Raw genomic sequence first — 17212 nt, forward strand, 5'->3', positions numbered from 1 at the left:
GGCCTCTGAGGATCTCGGGCCTCTGGCAGCCTCTGGGTATCCCGGCCCAGTTCTTTCACTGAATTTTGCTAGACTTTTTGATGACCTTTTTGCTGGAAATCTGAATATAAATTGGGCCTTAATGTTGATTCTTCTTGCTACTTGAATTGGGCCTTCTTTACTTTTTCATGGAATGGGCATTCTTGTGAAATTTTGGCCTTCAACAACAGGTTTTTTCCTTTCCCAAGTCCTAGGCCATGCCACTTGGAAAATTTTTTTTTTCTTTTTTTTTTTTTGATCAAGTCCTGGGATAGGTACATGGAAAATTTGCCCTTTCCCAAGTCCTAGGCCATGCCACTTGGAAAAATCTGTTTTGGTCAAGTCCTGGGCTAGGTACATGGAAAATTTTTCCTTTCCCAAGTCCTAGGCCATGTCACTTGGACAATTTCTTTTTTTTTTGATCAAGTCCTGAGTTAGGTAAATGGAAAATTTGCCCTTTCCCAAGTCCTAGGCCATGTTACTTGGAAAATTTCTGTTTTGATCAAGGCCTGGGCTAGGTACATGGAAAATTTGCCTTTTCCCAAGTCCTAGGCCATGTTACTTGGAAAAAATTCTGTTATGCTCAAGTTCTGGGCTAGGTACATGGAAAATTTTTTCTTTTCCCAAGTCCTAGGCCATGCCACTTGGAAAATTTGTTCATGACCATTGAATTTTTCAATCTTCAGAAAAAGTTCCTTCGTAGCCCTTCATTTTCAAGTGGGCTTACTGAACTGATTTTTTTTCTTTTCTTTAAAGGGATGAGGATTTGTTTTCTTCTCCGAGGATCTTCTAAAATATCCTTTCTTGGCTGTGAACAAATTCTTTATGGAAAGAATCTTCTTTTATGAGTCATCTAAGGTTGCTCTCAATGGTAGACTGATGGCCAGGAGCTCCACCAAAAATGATCTTTTTCCTTTTTCTTTTTTTTTTTCTTTTTTTTTTTGTATTGATAACTGACTGCTGAGTAGGATAGGCCCTGGGTTCCTTGGGTCAGCCCCCAAGTTCACTTCTTCTAGTTTTTTCTTTGGTAGGATTTATGCCTTCCTTTCCATATCCGTAAGTTTCTCCAGGACCTTCATAAGCAATATATTAACCTTCCTCCTTCTTTCTTTTGTCTGTCCAAGGGATCCCTCAAACCATGGGCATTGCTTCCTTCTTCTAGGATGGGAACCCCTCGGGATCCTGGAGATGGGAAATTCTGACTCATTGTATCCCCAGGTTCCTCCAGGATCTCTTCCTGGGCTATCATGTAAGATGGTGTTCCGAGATCCTCTTGTAGGCTACATTCAGGTCCCGCGTGCCTTCATAAGAAATATTCTGCTTTCCCTCCAGGTTTCTTCTTCTTCTGCGATAGGAACCCCCAGGATCCCAAATATGGGAGCTCCCCGGAATCCTAACAATGAGATATTCTTCAGCTGGAGCCGATTCATCATAAAGTATACTTTCCACAAAGTTTACTTTGTGCTGGATGAAATGACTAAGATTGGCAGTGACTTTTGTAGGCTTCCCATTCAATCCCTCTTTCACGTACTAGTGATATATTGAGAGGATTAGGCGATAGTTGTGATGTCATGGTTGACCTTTAGAGCTAGTTGTAGGTGTCTTCCAGTGGTCTCTGTATCTCCTCCAAATCTTGTTATTTCCATAGGTGAGCCCAATTATGAGCTGTAAGAAATGATAGATGCATTGTATGGTTGTTGAGCTTTCAATAATGTTGATTTTGCTGCTGACTTGCAATATAGTGTTTCTATTGATTTTCTTCAAAATATATTTAAGGTCCACTGCATAATAGGCTTTAGCCCCCAAGACATGAGGCGGTTGCTGAATCATGCTTGATCCATCTTCTCTTGATGCCATTATGGAACTTCTATCCATTTTTCGGATGCCTTCATTTTTTTTTTTTTTATAACCATTTTACTTTGCTAGATTCGTGGAAATACTTCGCCTTTGCTGGAACCAACGATCTCTTAGGCTTTGCTGAAATTGAGAGTGTACTTAGCCTTGCTGGAATTAAGGATCTCCTCAGCTTTGTTGGGATCAAGGATCTCCCAGGCTTTTACTTTCCAGGAGTCAAAGATCTCTTAGACTTTGCTGGAATTAAGAATGCACTCAGCCTTGCTGGAATAAAGGATGTACTCAGCCTTGCTGGAATAAAGGATCTCCTCTGCTTTGTTGGGATCAATGATCTCCTTAACTTTGTTGGGATCAAGGATCTCCCAGGCTTTGCTTTCCTGAAGTTAAGGATCTCTTAGACTTTGCTGGAATTAAGGATGTACTCAGCTTTGCTGGAATAAAGGATCTCCTCGGATTTGTTGGAATCAAGGATTTCTTAGGCTTTGCTGGGATCAAGGATCTCCCAGGCTTTGCTTTCCTAGAGTCAAGGATCTCTTAGACTTTGCTGGAATTAAGAATGTACTCAACCTTGCTGGAATAAAGGATGTACTCAGCCTTGCTGGAATAAAGGATCTCCTCTGCTTTGTTGGGATCAACGATTTCCTTAGCTTTTTTGGGATCAAAGATCTCCCAGGCTTTGCTTTCCTGGAGTCAAGGATCTCTTAGACTTTGCTGGAATTAAGGATGTACTCAGTTTTGCTGGAATAAAGGATCTCCTTAGCTTTGTTGGGATCAAGGATCTCCCAGGCTTTGCTTTCCTGGAGTCGAGGATCTCCTAGACTTTGCTGGAATTAAGGATGTACTCAGTTTTGCTGGAATAAAGGATCTCCTCGGATTTGTTGGAACCAAGGATTTCTTAGGCTTTGCTGGGATCAAGGATCTCCCAGGCTTTGCTTTCCTGGAGTCAAGGATCTCTTAGACTTTGCTGGGATTAAGAATGTACTCAACCTTGCTGGAATAAAGGATGTACTCAGCCTTGCTGGAATAAAGGATCTCCTCTGCTTTGTTGGGATCAACGATTTCCTTAGCTTTTTTGGGATCAAGGATCTCCCAGGCTTTGTTTTCCTGGAGTCAAGGATCTCTTAGACTTTGCTGGAATTAAGGATGTACTCAGCTTTGCTTTGCTGGAATAAAGGATCTCCTCAGCTTTGTTGGGATCAAGGATCTCCCAGGCTTTGCTTTCTTGGAGTCGAGGATCTCCTAGACTTTGCTGGAATTAAGAATGTACTCAGCCTTGCTGGAATAAAGGATCTCCTTAGCTTTGTTGGGATCAAGGATCTCCAAGGCTTTGTTGGGATCATGGAACTACTTCATTTTGCTAAACCCGTGGGTGGAGCCAAGGAACTTGTCCATTTTGTTAACCTACGCCATATGATATTATTATCAAGTTGCTGCAAAATTATTTAGCCCCACAACGTGAGGAAATTGTTTTGCTATGTAATTTACATTTCATCAAATCTCTTTGATTCACTTACTTCTCTTTCTTCTTTTTCTTTTTAAACAAATGAAACAATATCATGAATTTTTTTTTAAAAGAAAGAATACATTAGCCTCCAAATGTGGGGCCATTTCTCTATTATGTAGCTCATAGAATCTTCATTTCATCAATATATTTCATTTGTTCACTTCTCTATTTTTCTTTAAAGCAATGAGACAATATTATGATTGTTTAAATATTACTACATGACCCCCTGTTTTTCTTTTAAAAAGCAGGGCAATGATCCATTATGTTCAAATTGTAAAGCAGAGAAAATAATAACGCATAAAACTTATCTTGTGTTGGGAAATTCCCTAAAATTCTATATAGAGTCCCTCGGTAGAACATTTGTTGGAGGAACCCGCATTTTTGGGATCTTGATGTTGAATGCACTAAGAGGAACTTTCCTTCCTCTAGGTGTTTCCTAGCTTTGGAGCCGTGCTTGCGAAGGGACTGCTTTTTCCCTCTCCTTTTTCCCAGTCCCCAGTGGAGTCGCCAAAATGTGAGAGTGATTTCTTTTCTTTAGCACACAGGCCCAAGGATCCTGGGCCAAATAGTTGTGTTTTGGTAGACTGGGCTTGGTTCACCGCAGCTAAATGGAGGCTGATTACGAACTAAGTTGTGCGCAAGTCACATAAATCTCCTCAAGGCAAAAATGCGATTCCTCCTAAGCAATAAAATACCATTATAAGTGTTTTAGTATCATAAAATGACCATTTACTCTTACAAAATAAGTAAAATAGATGTTCATAATATTCACAATGAGAAAAAGATTGAAATAGAATATTTAAGGCTTATCTTTTATCGTATAAACATTTTAAAGAATTCCTTCACTTGGTACCCCGGGCGTACTGTCGTGGGATCCCGAGACGTACTGTCGTGGGATCCCGGGGCGTATTAGGCCTGTAAGAACCCAGAATCTCTGGTTCTCTGTACTATACAATCTTTTTCCATGCTTGTTATGCAATGGAGTTTTGTCCTTTCCTTTTACCTCTATAGGTCCTACACAAGAACAACTATACAATGCACATATCTTCAAATAATTGTTAGTTTCTTAGATTAGGATATATATATATATATATATTAATACATATACATATATGTAAATGAATTTCATGAGAATGATTCAGCCACGAGGATCCTGGCCCCAATTCTCACAGACTTATGCTTTTGCACAAGACTTGTGGGATTTGGAATTCAAGTCTGAGTGGCTTTGCTTGGGCAGGGACTCAGCTTTACAAGCAAGAATATATATGTATTTAGCAGTAAGAAGCAGTAAAGAAATATGCAAAGTAATTGTTAGAAATTCTCAAATCAATATGAGATATTTCATTATTTTTCTTGATTGTGGATTAAAAATGTGCTCACTAAGACGTGATACAAGGTTCAAATAAGCTCAAAAATTACAGACTTTGATGGCTATTCAAGCCTCTAAGACTTGCAAAGTTTGAATCCTTTTGAATCCAAGTATGTGCTATAGTGGCTGTTTCTGGGATACCGGGAGACATTCCTCTGTTTTTCTTAAATTTTACAGAGTTCTAATGACTCTGTTATGATATTCTTCCTACTGAATAATCCTCTCTGCCTTTTATAATGGAGTTTTTGGTCCTCCCGGGGAACCGTTGGTTCCCCTGTTTTACCCTTTTGCAAACAGAGCACGTCCTGTATCCATCATCTTGGTAAGTCCCATTTCCGTTTTTCTCATTCTTTCCTTCTTTCAGCTCTGATTCTTTTGAAAGTTCCTGGTTGGCCATCTTCTTTGGGATGTGCTGAGGTATGCCCTTCTCGGCATCCTCATTTCTGGCGTTTTCCACTTTTCCCTTTTCTTTCCCATCCTGGCGGAATCCTGCTCTGCCATTTTGAAAGCCACTTGTTATCATTCTTTCTTCTATGCTTCTCCGTTTTGGTTCCTCGAGGCTTTTTCTATCTGTGCCATGAGAGGTCGCTGGGTTCTACTGGCGTTTGTGTTCTTTTTCTGCTTTTGTTTCTTGTTTCCTTCTTCTGTCTTTTTCTATCGAGCTGTCCTAGTCTTCCTTTGTCTTTGTGCCTGAAGGGGTCTGCGCCTCTTGAAGGTTCCTGAGGATCCTTGCTTCTTATCCCTTGCCGTGATCCTCTTTTTGGATGCTTCTTTGTCTGGGCTTCAGGATCCCTTGGGCTTTTTTATTCCTTCATAGGTTTCCTGCATCTGTTACTTTGGGCTTAGCTTGATTTTTCCTTTTGGGCTTGACTTATTCTTTTGGGCTTCCTTCACTATGATCCTTTTTAGACCTCAACAAGCCTAAACAGTAAAAACCATCTTGGGCCTGAGCAAAAACAGGAAGAAAAAATTGTGATCCTATACAACTTTAGCATCAATTGTTCATGAAACCATAGACTTTGATTCCAATGAATATATTGTTGTTGCACTTTTTTGAGGAGTTTCTTGGAGTGACAGAGGTTCTAATTCATGCTGGCACTATTCATTCGTGGGGAAGATCACTATAGAAGGATTTCAGAGCAGAGTAATGCTATAGTGACAAATTATTTTACAATATTTGTACAAAATGTTGATATGACCAACCTCGTATTGGTTTTCATCTAGGCCTACAATTAATTAATATTACACTTTCATTTATCAATAATCATTCACTACATCAGCAGATTGTAAAAAAATTTGTAAAATAGTTTGTTTCTCTAGTATTATTCTTTTAGAGCATTTAGAACTATCGTATTATTCTTTTAGAGCATTTAGAACTATTGCGATAGGAAGATAATTAAGTACAACGTTTGTAGAGGATGCATAAAGAACCAAAGACTACAAAAGTTTCATGAGTATATAAACTGTTCCTTTAAAGTGTATTCTAAAATGGTTGGACCCTTAAAGTGATTTTTCCATTGAAGGGATTCTTAATTGGTTTTCTACTTTGTTACGAAATCTTTTTGTTGCATTTTTAGCCCCTTGCATATTTATTGTTCTTAGATTTGGTGTTATAAATATAATTATAAAGATATTTGTTTGCAGTGTTTGTGTGGAATTAATTATAAACCCATTAATTCAGCTGCATAAATTGTTTAGGGGTTAACATATAATTTTTCATTATAAAATAAAGGGAAATGCTAACGAGTGCCCTAAGTTTTTATGGGAAATGAAAAAAAAAAAAAGTAATTAATACTTTGACAGCTTTTTTCATTTCCCCATAAAAGTGGTATCAAAACTTTCCTAAAATAGATTATTAATGAGTGTCCTAAGGGAACTCGTTAGCATGACCCTAAAATAAATTATAGCTTTCACAGTGATGAATCAAGAAAATCTCATCGTCCAGAGAGGCCTTTGGATGATCAACAAGTCATAAAGGCACATTTAATACATCTTCCGTTACTAAATGGATGAATAAATCAAGCATGACCATTGGACGGACATTAAAAGCACTGCAATAAATCACCAAAGGCGTTACCAAAGCCATTAAGGCTACCATTGAAGAGTAGACCTCTAACGGCTAGAAAAGCAAGTAACTATATAAACTATATCAGACCTCAAACAAAGGTAACAAAAAATATAAGATACAATACTCTCAATCTTTATCCTTATCTCTCTCTCTCTCTCTCTCTCTAAGATATTTGACTTTGTCATCGGAGGCTCATTGGCTGGCACCACACCAGTGACCTTTTTGAAAGAAACAATATTTCTAATCTTGTGTAGGAATCAAGTTAGTCATACTCTATTTGGACAAATCTATCAACTAACGAATTTGGCTTCATTACACAATATTATGAAGTTATTGCTCAATGTGGCTTCATTACACAAAATTACTATAATGAGTTACCCCATTATTGCTTGCCAAAAGTGACCAAATATTAGGTTTGCACGCGACATAGCAGAGATTACTTTAGGTTAGATGTAATTGTCCTATTGGAACCCTATCATAATCTTTAAAAAAAAAAAAAAAAAAGGTTATAAAATCATAGAGTTATTATTTAGTGCCGACATAAATTATCATTGTATATGACAAATTATTATTGGTGACCTTGTTATTGCATGCAATGTTATTATTATTACCTTTTAGAACGCATGCATTATTTTGTTACTTCTTTTCAGAAGTGATCAAAACATAAAAAATTTAAAAAAAGAAAAAAGATACAACTTATCATGAACGTGACAACGCTTACTGTCGAATTTGACGTATTTGTCTTATTTCACCATGTTAACATTTAAAAATAAAAAACACAAATAAAAGAATTATACAAAGCTGTGGCCCTGTGGGGTTTACTATACACTTTGAAGTGAGTTTATAGTGAATAAATGTGAGTAAAGTTTTCAGGTGGCTACGATGTACTACTAATGTATCAAATATAGTTTTTTTTTCTAAGCCATGCATATTCTCCAATTAGTTTGATACATAAGCTTATGTAATGGAAAATAAATTTTCGTTTTAATTACCCCTTCATCAGGCATATATATTTTAAAGCGTATATCATTTTCAGGTGTATCTTCCATCTTAAATTTTATGACATAGGTGGCAAAATATTTTGAAATGCATGTTACTCTCTCCAAATTTCATATTCCGTTCTTAGGCTTTTGTGTTTTGATAAATCTTACCATTTATCTTCTTTTTTATAATTCAATTATTAACCTTAGTTTTTTATTTATTGAAGGGACTAATAGACAATATTACTAAACTATAAAATTCTTGGCTCTTAAAGCTTATTTTTATTAGCGGACATCAAAGGTTATAGAATCGTCAACTTTGTATATTTTTGTATGGACTGTGTTCGTTCCATACAAGATATTTTATAGTTTTATACACAGCCTAAAAATAATTAGTTTCAATTATTTTTTAAAACCGTGTAAAATTATTTGTGTACGACAAGTATTTTCCTTTTCATATCACTCTATTTCTAGGCGTACCTTTGAGAGGGATTTTGATCCAATGACTGACTTGATAAAACTTATGGTCCACAAAGGAATACTTTAAGGGTGTAAAGAAACATCAATGGCGTACGAGCTTAAATCTGTTCCTCATTTCTCCATTTCAAGACGTGATGGCTAATAATTTTATGGGCCTCATTGTCAAATGCAATTAGTGTTTTCAGTTGACTACTGGCACTGCGTGCACGTTAATTTATGCTAAATAATTGAAGTAGAAGTTAAAAAAATGATTACTTCTTAGTTGTTTATTCAATCTAATTTTGTGCTAAGTGTTTTAAATTATTATTTTTAATTAATTCTAGCTTTGTACTAAAATGTCCCTCTAATTTGAATTTAGTTAAAAATTATTCAAAACCATTTATTATAACTTATTTGAGATTGATCTAAAATACTCATCAAATTTTAAAACGTATCATTTACTCAAGTACCAACTAAAGAAAATTGTATTGACAATACCATATTCAATAATTCTCAAGTATTTCCTTATTCAACACTTCAAGAGGAAGGGTCAGGACTCTTTCATTTACTTTCTTGAAATTGAGTTTTCCTTCTCATCAAATAATTATTATCTTACTTAGGTCAAGTATACTTTTGGCCTCATTTTTCAAGCTTGCATCACAGACAGCTAGATAATCGACGCACCCATCAAGTACAACACTCACTTGCACTCATAATATGAATAAGAGAATATCTTAAACTATCAAAGATTATATTTATTCTTAATTAAACTAAACGATGTAGTATTGTTTCATGATGATATTATTACGCATAATTTCGTATCAAATACTTGAAGAGTTTTAAATACCCTCGTTAGAAAAAATATATATATGAGAAAGATTAAATTACAAACAATATAGTTACAAATTCATTCATGCTGTGCACACTGGGTGCATGAAGAATACATGTTATTATGGATCTGTTGACAAATTTTTAGCCTAGAGCACGTGTTCTGCATCTTTATTATCCACGAAATTTTTGCTTAAGCATTGGCCTTTATATTAAAGAGAGAGGCTAAAGTGCAAGCAACATAGTTACAATATCCACACTTTTTATGTGGGTATGGACAGTATGGTATCTCTATGAGAAACGAGATTATCCACGATAGTATTTTCCACTCGGTTGATAATTTACGTCACATTAGACTCTTAATTATGCAATTTTCTAATCATAGTTTTTTTTTTTTTTTTTTCATACTAATTAAACTGTTATAAAATCAAATAGGATAGTCTTTAGGTTAAAATTATCCATTTTATTATTATTTTAGATGAGTAACAACATGATTGCAGATTTATCACATTTGTTAATAAATTATGTCATTAATTAAACGTTAACAATGATACTATAACCTGAAAAATATTAGAATAATCATTGAAGGATGCTGACTTTTAAATAAAAGATAAAGTTTTCCTCTCAAGTGCTTAAATAAAAATAGAACAACAATACTACATTCTACATATATAATAAATTTCATAACTTTTATTTAGAAGAATATTATCTCCACAGTAATTTTACAATAAATTTTAAGTAACAAATTGTTGCGGGTTATTGTTGGTGGGAAAAAAATAATTTAAGTAGTAGGTTTAAATTAGAACCAATAATAATTTATCATTTATGATTTATTATAAAAGTATTGCAAACATAACTTATTTTTTTATTACAATTTGTTAAGATCTTAAATTATAAATAGATTTATTTATTATAAATTAATCCCAATCATCATTCTAAGTCTAACCATAATGAAAAATGTTACAATCATTATATTTATTGAAAATAGATATCTACTCTCCACCCACCTTCTTAAATATGAACTTGGCAAAGAAATAAATGCGTATCTTTTTATTAGTTTTTTTTTTTCCTTAAAAACTCATAAAAACAAAGCATAGGAAACTCGGCTGGAGTCCATTTATGAGTTTTGACAGTTTGTTTAATTGCATATATATATATATATATATATATGGTTTTATGTGGCAATTCAGTTCAGACAAGCAAGTACAATATGTTGTAATTAAATTAAACAAACAACGGTGTAGAGTGGATGGTGAGTTAGACTCAGCTTCACACGAAACCCAAAGTGCAAGAAGGGACAGCGGGGGTATAAATGGTAAAGAGTGTATGATTGATGGATGGCTGGTGGGATCAGTCAACAAATATACTTGAGAGAATATCTGCCCTTATAATTCCTTCTCCAGCTAGTGGCCATTATTTGCCCTGCACCAACAACGTCTTATAAAACTTCTTTTTCATACTACTTAAAGTCCGTTTGAGGATACACTTATTTGGTTAAAATTAAAAAAAAATGGCTAAAAATATTATAAATAAAAGTAAAATTTAGTTAAAATAATATAGTGAGACTTATGAATAGTATAAATAAAAGTAAAATTTAGTTAAAATAGTATAATGAGACTTATGAATAGTATTTAAAAGTGTAATAAGACTCATAAATAGTAATAAAAATAAGCTAAATAATAAAATAAGTTGGCAAAAATAAGTTTTACCAAACGGAAACTTATATCAGTGAAACTCATAGATGTTATGTGAGAAGTGTCTTATAAGTTATTATAAGTCATGAGAGCTTTTACCTGAATCCTTGTATAATAACAAATTGTCTAAAATTTACACAGTTTTATCTATAAAAAACTTATATCAGTTCGTGTATAATTATGTAAATTTACAAATTTGTTACAGTAATTATGTAAATTTACACTTACACTATTTATTTTACATTTAGTTGTTTATTTATTTATTTTATATATCTCAAGGATGAAAGAAGAAAATTGATGGTGATTATTGTATGTGAAAAAAGAGAAACAATTAAAAAAACAAGACAAATTAATATTTTAATAAAATGTAGTGTAAAATTAATAATATGATGTGGGTGTTTTGAAAAGTGAGTATATAAAATAGAAAAAATATATTTTTATGTTAAAATAGACATAAATTTTTGTATGAGTTAATGCGAATTAATGTTGTAAGATCATTTTGTGAGATCGGGGACTTGGGGACTTGGATGCCTGATATGGGTTAGTAATGTCCTCCCTATCGATGTCTTGTTTCCCAAAAAAAAAAAAAAAAAAAAAAAAAACCTCTGAAAGTCATTTAGTAACGTTGGTCCGTTATTGTATTCAATTCAACACCCTTTATTAATTTCTATCTTGCTAGCACTACTCTAATGGACAACCTTCTTAAACTTTTCCTTCCCCATCTGTAATTTTTTAAGAAGTGTTGGTGTTAAATGAATTTTTTTGTTTAATTTGAAATCGTCTCTAAATTATTATAAAATGTAATTTGACAATAAAATAAAAACAAAAGGAATAAAGAATTTGTTATCTTTAAATATATATATATATGATTTAGTATGAAATGATGGGACGCTGAAGAATATTGATTTTGTTAATTTAGAAAGATATAATTTCGTTTTTGAAAAAAATGTAAAGGCCCTCACTTAAACTTTCATCATTCTATCATGTGTCATTAAAGTAATTGTATACGTGATAAACAAAGTGCCAAATGATATCTCATCCGGATTCCCTATTTCAGTAGGCTTAAGCCTAGCAGGTAGAGTGTCACTATGATCATGCTTAGGTGGAATACATCAATTCAGGTCACTCCCTTTACTCATTTTTCTTTCATCAAAAGAAGAAGTGTCAAATGACACACTAAAAGGTTAATGTGACATGAAAATAAACTAAAAGGTAACAAGTTTAATGAATAAATTTAAAAAATTTCAAAAGACGAGAATAAGACTCAAAATTTTAAGAACAATATATTTCAAACAATTATCATCTATATATATATATATATATATATATGTATGTATGTATGGGTTTTACTAACATATGTTTTTTTAGGATATATGTTAGTAAACTATTTTATGAATTTTTTATGAGAAAGTGAAAAGGGTTTTTGACAGCTTTTTTTAATTTTTCATAAAAACATAAATTTTTTTCCTAAAATGGATAATTAAGTTTCCTATATTAGATAATGCTTTATATTTTTCTTTTTCACATTCTTTTCTCCCTAATTTTATTCTCATAATCGTAATGAAAAATACCTAGTTTATCCAATAGAATGCATCCATATGCTCCTCCACCTTTTTCAATATTATAATAAGAATAAAACTAGAGATACAAACTATTTTACAAAATTTTTTACAAACTACTGATGTGATGAGTGGTTATTAGTAGGCTTGTCCATAGGTCGGGCTAGGTTAGTTTTGGACTCAACCTAGACTCGACCCGCCGGCGTCGGGTGGAGGGTGGAGGAACCCGAAATCGACTGCTAGAAAAATCGGTCGAGTTGGTTTAAGGTGAGGGTGAGTATCGGTCGGTCACTGGAATAAAAAAAGTCATCGAAATCTTTAAAAAAAAAAAAAAAAAGTCACTGGAATCTGGAAAATTTCGTTGGAATCTAGAAAAAGCTGCCAGAATTTGCATTTTTTCACTAAAAATTGCTTGGATTTGGCTGGATTTGGTTGAGATCTTACCAGATTTGGTCGAGATCTCGCCGAATCTAGCTTTTTTTTGCAGGATTTGGCTGGATTTTTTTATATAGCTTCGATCAGGTTTGGGTTGCTTGTGTTTTGGAGAAGCAAACCCGCCACTTGACCTACCAGTATCAGTTCTTGAGAACGGAAACCCACTGCTGACCGATTGGACCTTCAGTTCAGGCCAAAATCAGGTCAACGTCGAGCGGTTTGGTTGGGTTGTCGGGCTCTGGTTGGGTCTGGACAGCTCTAGTTATTAGTAAATGACAAAATTATATTAATGGTGAACTTAGATGAAAACCAATAAGAAGTTGATTATATCAACATTTTATAAAAATATTATAAAATAGCCTGTAACTGTACTCTTATAATAAATAGATGAAAAACTAAAATCTATCTTCTTATTTTATTTATTTATTCTTTCTTTGTCTATTATTCCCAAAATCTCTCTCACCAATGACTCAAACGCTCCTATAAGGAAGGAGGTGTTCCTCGTAGAGCGGCTACAAAAGTCAGATTTCCCTTCTAAGAAATAGATCCCCAGATAAACATCCTAGTGTACTTGATTTGACAATAAAAATTGATTTAATAGTCACAATTGTGTTAATTTTAGCCAAAATGTTTTACTGCAAACGCACACACATATTGATAATTTAATAGTGAGAAATGAGAGATTTGAATCATAAATATCTCAATTAAAAATGTCAGAATGTTCGAATTGAATTACAAAACTTTTGACTATATTATATATATATATATATATTTTTTTTTTATTTAACATATTTTCTGAATATTATTTTAATAATGTAAAAATATCTGTAACTGGAGATTATATTAATACTTAACTAAATTTTCATTTCACCAAATTTATAAATGTAAGCTCTAACCCAAATAAGTTGAACAAATCTATTATTCAATTAAAAAATTATTGACATAAAAAAAATATTATTTTAATAATTTTTCTTTTAATTTAAAGGCTTGTAAGAAAAATCAAATTAAATTAATTGTTATTTAACTGTCAGTGAGGGTTGTCAATATGGAAAGTCCAATTATTGGGAATAACTTTTTATTTTTTAGGGAACTTATTGGCATAACTTGAAGAATCACAAAAGATGAAAAGGATATTAACCAATAACTACGAGGGGGGACCTTCAAATAGAACTTCACTAATGTCTTATTAAGTAGTCACTAAAATAAAGTCTTTTTTTTTTCTTGAAAGGAATAAAAAGTATTATTATTATTATTATTTTTTGGTTTGAGAAAAGTCTTATTAAGTAATAATTATATAGATTTTCTAATTTATTAATCATCCTCTTTAATTATTGCATTACTATATCCATTAAGATTTTCATATAAAATACCACATGGGAGGGATATGTTTTATATTTTATGTGAAAAGCAAGTAAGCATTATCATATCTTACTAATTACCCTTTGGACTATTGGTATGCATCTCCATATTTGTGGAGGGTATATGTCTATGGGGTTTGATCCTCAACATTTTCATTTAGGATTAAAAAAAAAAAAAAATACAAACCATGCATGTTAGTAAAGTGCTTTGTATTTATTTTTTCTACTAGAATCCCACCATTGTAATTCTTTACTCAATTCAAGCAAAAATGAATTATTTACTTGGAAAAAAAAAGGCACATACCCCACTATTTTTGACAATTTTGCATTTTGTGGGGCTGATACTTGCTCTTTTTAATGTTATCATCAAGGACTAAAGACTAAAGTTATAGGAGTTTTTATTTTTTTTAATTTTTTTTTTTAAGTTCCAACCTATGGCGTCCGCTCCTAATGATATTTTATGTGAAAAGAAAGTAAACATTATCATATCTTTCTAATTACCCTTTGGCCTATTGGTATGCATCTCCATATTTGTGGAGGGTATACGTCTCTGGGGTTTGATCCTCAACATCCTCATTTAGGATTAAAAAAAAAAATTACAAACCATGTCTATTAGTTAAGTAATTCTTAGGTACTCCCGGAGCACGGAGAATGGTACTCCTTTTTCTCACATTCGTGGCAGGGTCCACTCGTTAAATTCATGGCGGGATCCACCATAAATGTGAGAAGTAGGAGTATCATTTTACTATAATCTAGAACTACCTAAGAATTTTCCATGTTAGTAAAGTGCTTTGTATTTATTTTTTCTACTAGAATCCCGCCATTGTAATTCTTTACTCAATTCAAGCAAAAATGAATTATTTACTTGGAAAAAAAAAGGCACATACCCCACTATTTTTGACAATTTTGCATTTTGTGGGGCTAATGCTTACTCTTTTTAATGTTATCAACGAGGACTAAAGACTTAAGTTATAGGAGTTTTTTTTTTTTTTTTTTGAGAGTTTCAACCTATGGTGTTCGCTCCTAATGATAATTCTTTATCATCAGATCAAGACATCAATCAGTTTTTTATGTAGGCGGAAGATTGAACCCAAAATCTCTTATTCAACCATCAGAGACTTTACTAATTAAGCTAACTGGAATCTACAAGTAATAGGAGTATTTGTTTCTAAAAAAAAGAAAAAGTTACAGAATATAAAATGAGGTTTTTAAAAATCATTATACTACCATCATTGTTTGTGAAGAATTTGATATAGATCACCACTATTTTAAATTTTGGTTTGGGATGCCGATGCTTGAACCACCCTATAAAGAAGCAGTGGAGGGAACTCTCACAAATAACTAGAAAAGAAACAAGGACTTTACCACCCTCGGAAGTAGTACAACAAACTTTTTCCTTTTTTAGGAAAATACAAGCACAAATTCTTCTTTCATATTATTCTCTTAAACTATGAATTTTTTTTTTTAATTTTTTAAATCACCATAAAAAATTGAAAATTACTGACCTTAATGGAAGTTTTGCAAAATTACATTGCATTTCCTATTTCTTTCGAATTAGACACTACTCTCTGAATTAGAAAAGATGCCAATCACTTTCAAGCCACTAAAAACCAATGAGTTTCAAAATATTTTATTGATTTACAGAAGAAAAAAAAAAAAATATATATATATATATATAGAGAGAGAGAGAGAGAGAGAGAGTTGTAGTGATTGGCAACGACAATGGAGGTGGTGGTTGGGCTGCTAACAGCGGGGGTTGGAGGTTGAGCTAATGCATTTTGGGTGAGACATAAAATATTAGAACCGCAAATCAAAGCTTAAAAACATTTTACACCAAAACATGCAACTCTTATTTTATGGTCAACTTAAAAATTATTTTCAGAATGATCAACATATTAGTTACCCCAAACACCTGTAAACATTAAACATTTAAAAAAAAAAAAAAAAAAAACCGAAAATCAATTGTAGGTGAAACAAACGCAGCCTAAGCCTCTAACAATTAGTACAATGGTTACTGGACAATGGACATTAATTTAGTCTGCAATTTAAACTTTCAGTGACTACAATACTATTTTACACACTAGTACTTTTTTTTTTCAATGAATCTAAGCTGAATTACCAAAAAAAGAAGTAATTTACACATTTTCTAAATTTTGTATTTAAGATTCTGTTACTTTATTTAATGAGCATAAGTATCTAGAAGATAACAATATATAACTTTCTTTCATTCCATATTAAGTGTGGGTTTGTTTAGCAACGCGTTTGCGTTGCTTCTGTGTTTACATTTTTTGGTTGGTCCCATAGCATTGTTTATGGACTAGTCTAAGTACAAAAACGCGTGAACAGTAGCAAGTGAATAGTATTTTTTTATTTAAAAAATATTTTGCTACAGTGTTTTCAGTAATAAGTTTTCGATTTTCAGTAAATAAGTGATATCCAAATAAACCCTAAATGAAATTTTGTAGATAGCATGTATTTTACCGATGATGTTTTTAGTAAAATGCTCAATATATTTAATGATAAATGCGCGAGCATGGGATTATCTTAAACACATTGTTCCTAAGAGTATTTTTTGGATGATTGTTTTTTGTTTTTTTTCATTAACCCACGTATCATGGGTAAATGTTTTAGAGGCAACTAAAAAAAAAAAAAAAAAATTTCTTATATCTTTAAAACTTCTGTAGCTGTTTAGCTGGCACAAGAATGGTTAATATTTTATATAGGTTTGGTGCTACAAAGATAGTGGCGGTAGCTGTGTGGATGACAATGGTGATAGAGCTAAAATTGATCGTGTTGGTGGCGATAAATTTGATGGTACTAATCAAAATGAGTAAGTCTAAAGACACATCTAAATACACAATAAAATCTACCACAACATACTTAAGTATTACCTAATAATTGATGCACTTATTTTTATTTTTTCAACAAATATCTATAGTAGTTTCATGTATAAATACTGAAATCTATTTACAAATTGATACTCAAATATATTATAAAATTACGTGAGTTTGAATTTCGAATATATCTTAGCTGGATTAAATTGAAATAGATCATGATGATGACGGAGGGTGGGGAGAAACAAATTG

The sequence above is a fragment of the Quercus lobata genome, chromosome 12 (genome assembly GCF_001633185.2).
Source record: "Quercus lobata isolate SW786 chromosome 12, ValleyOak3.0 Primary Assembly, whole genome shotgun sequence".
Taxonomy (NCBI): Eukaryota; Viridiplantae; Streptophyta; class Magnoliopsida; order Fagales; family Fagaceae; genus Quercus; species Quercus lobata.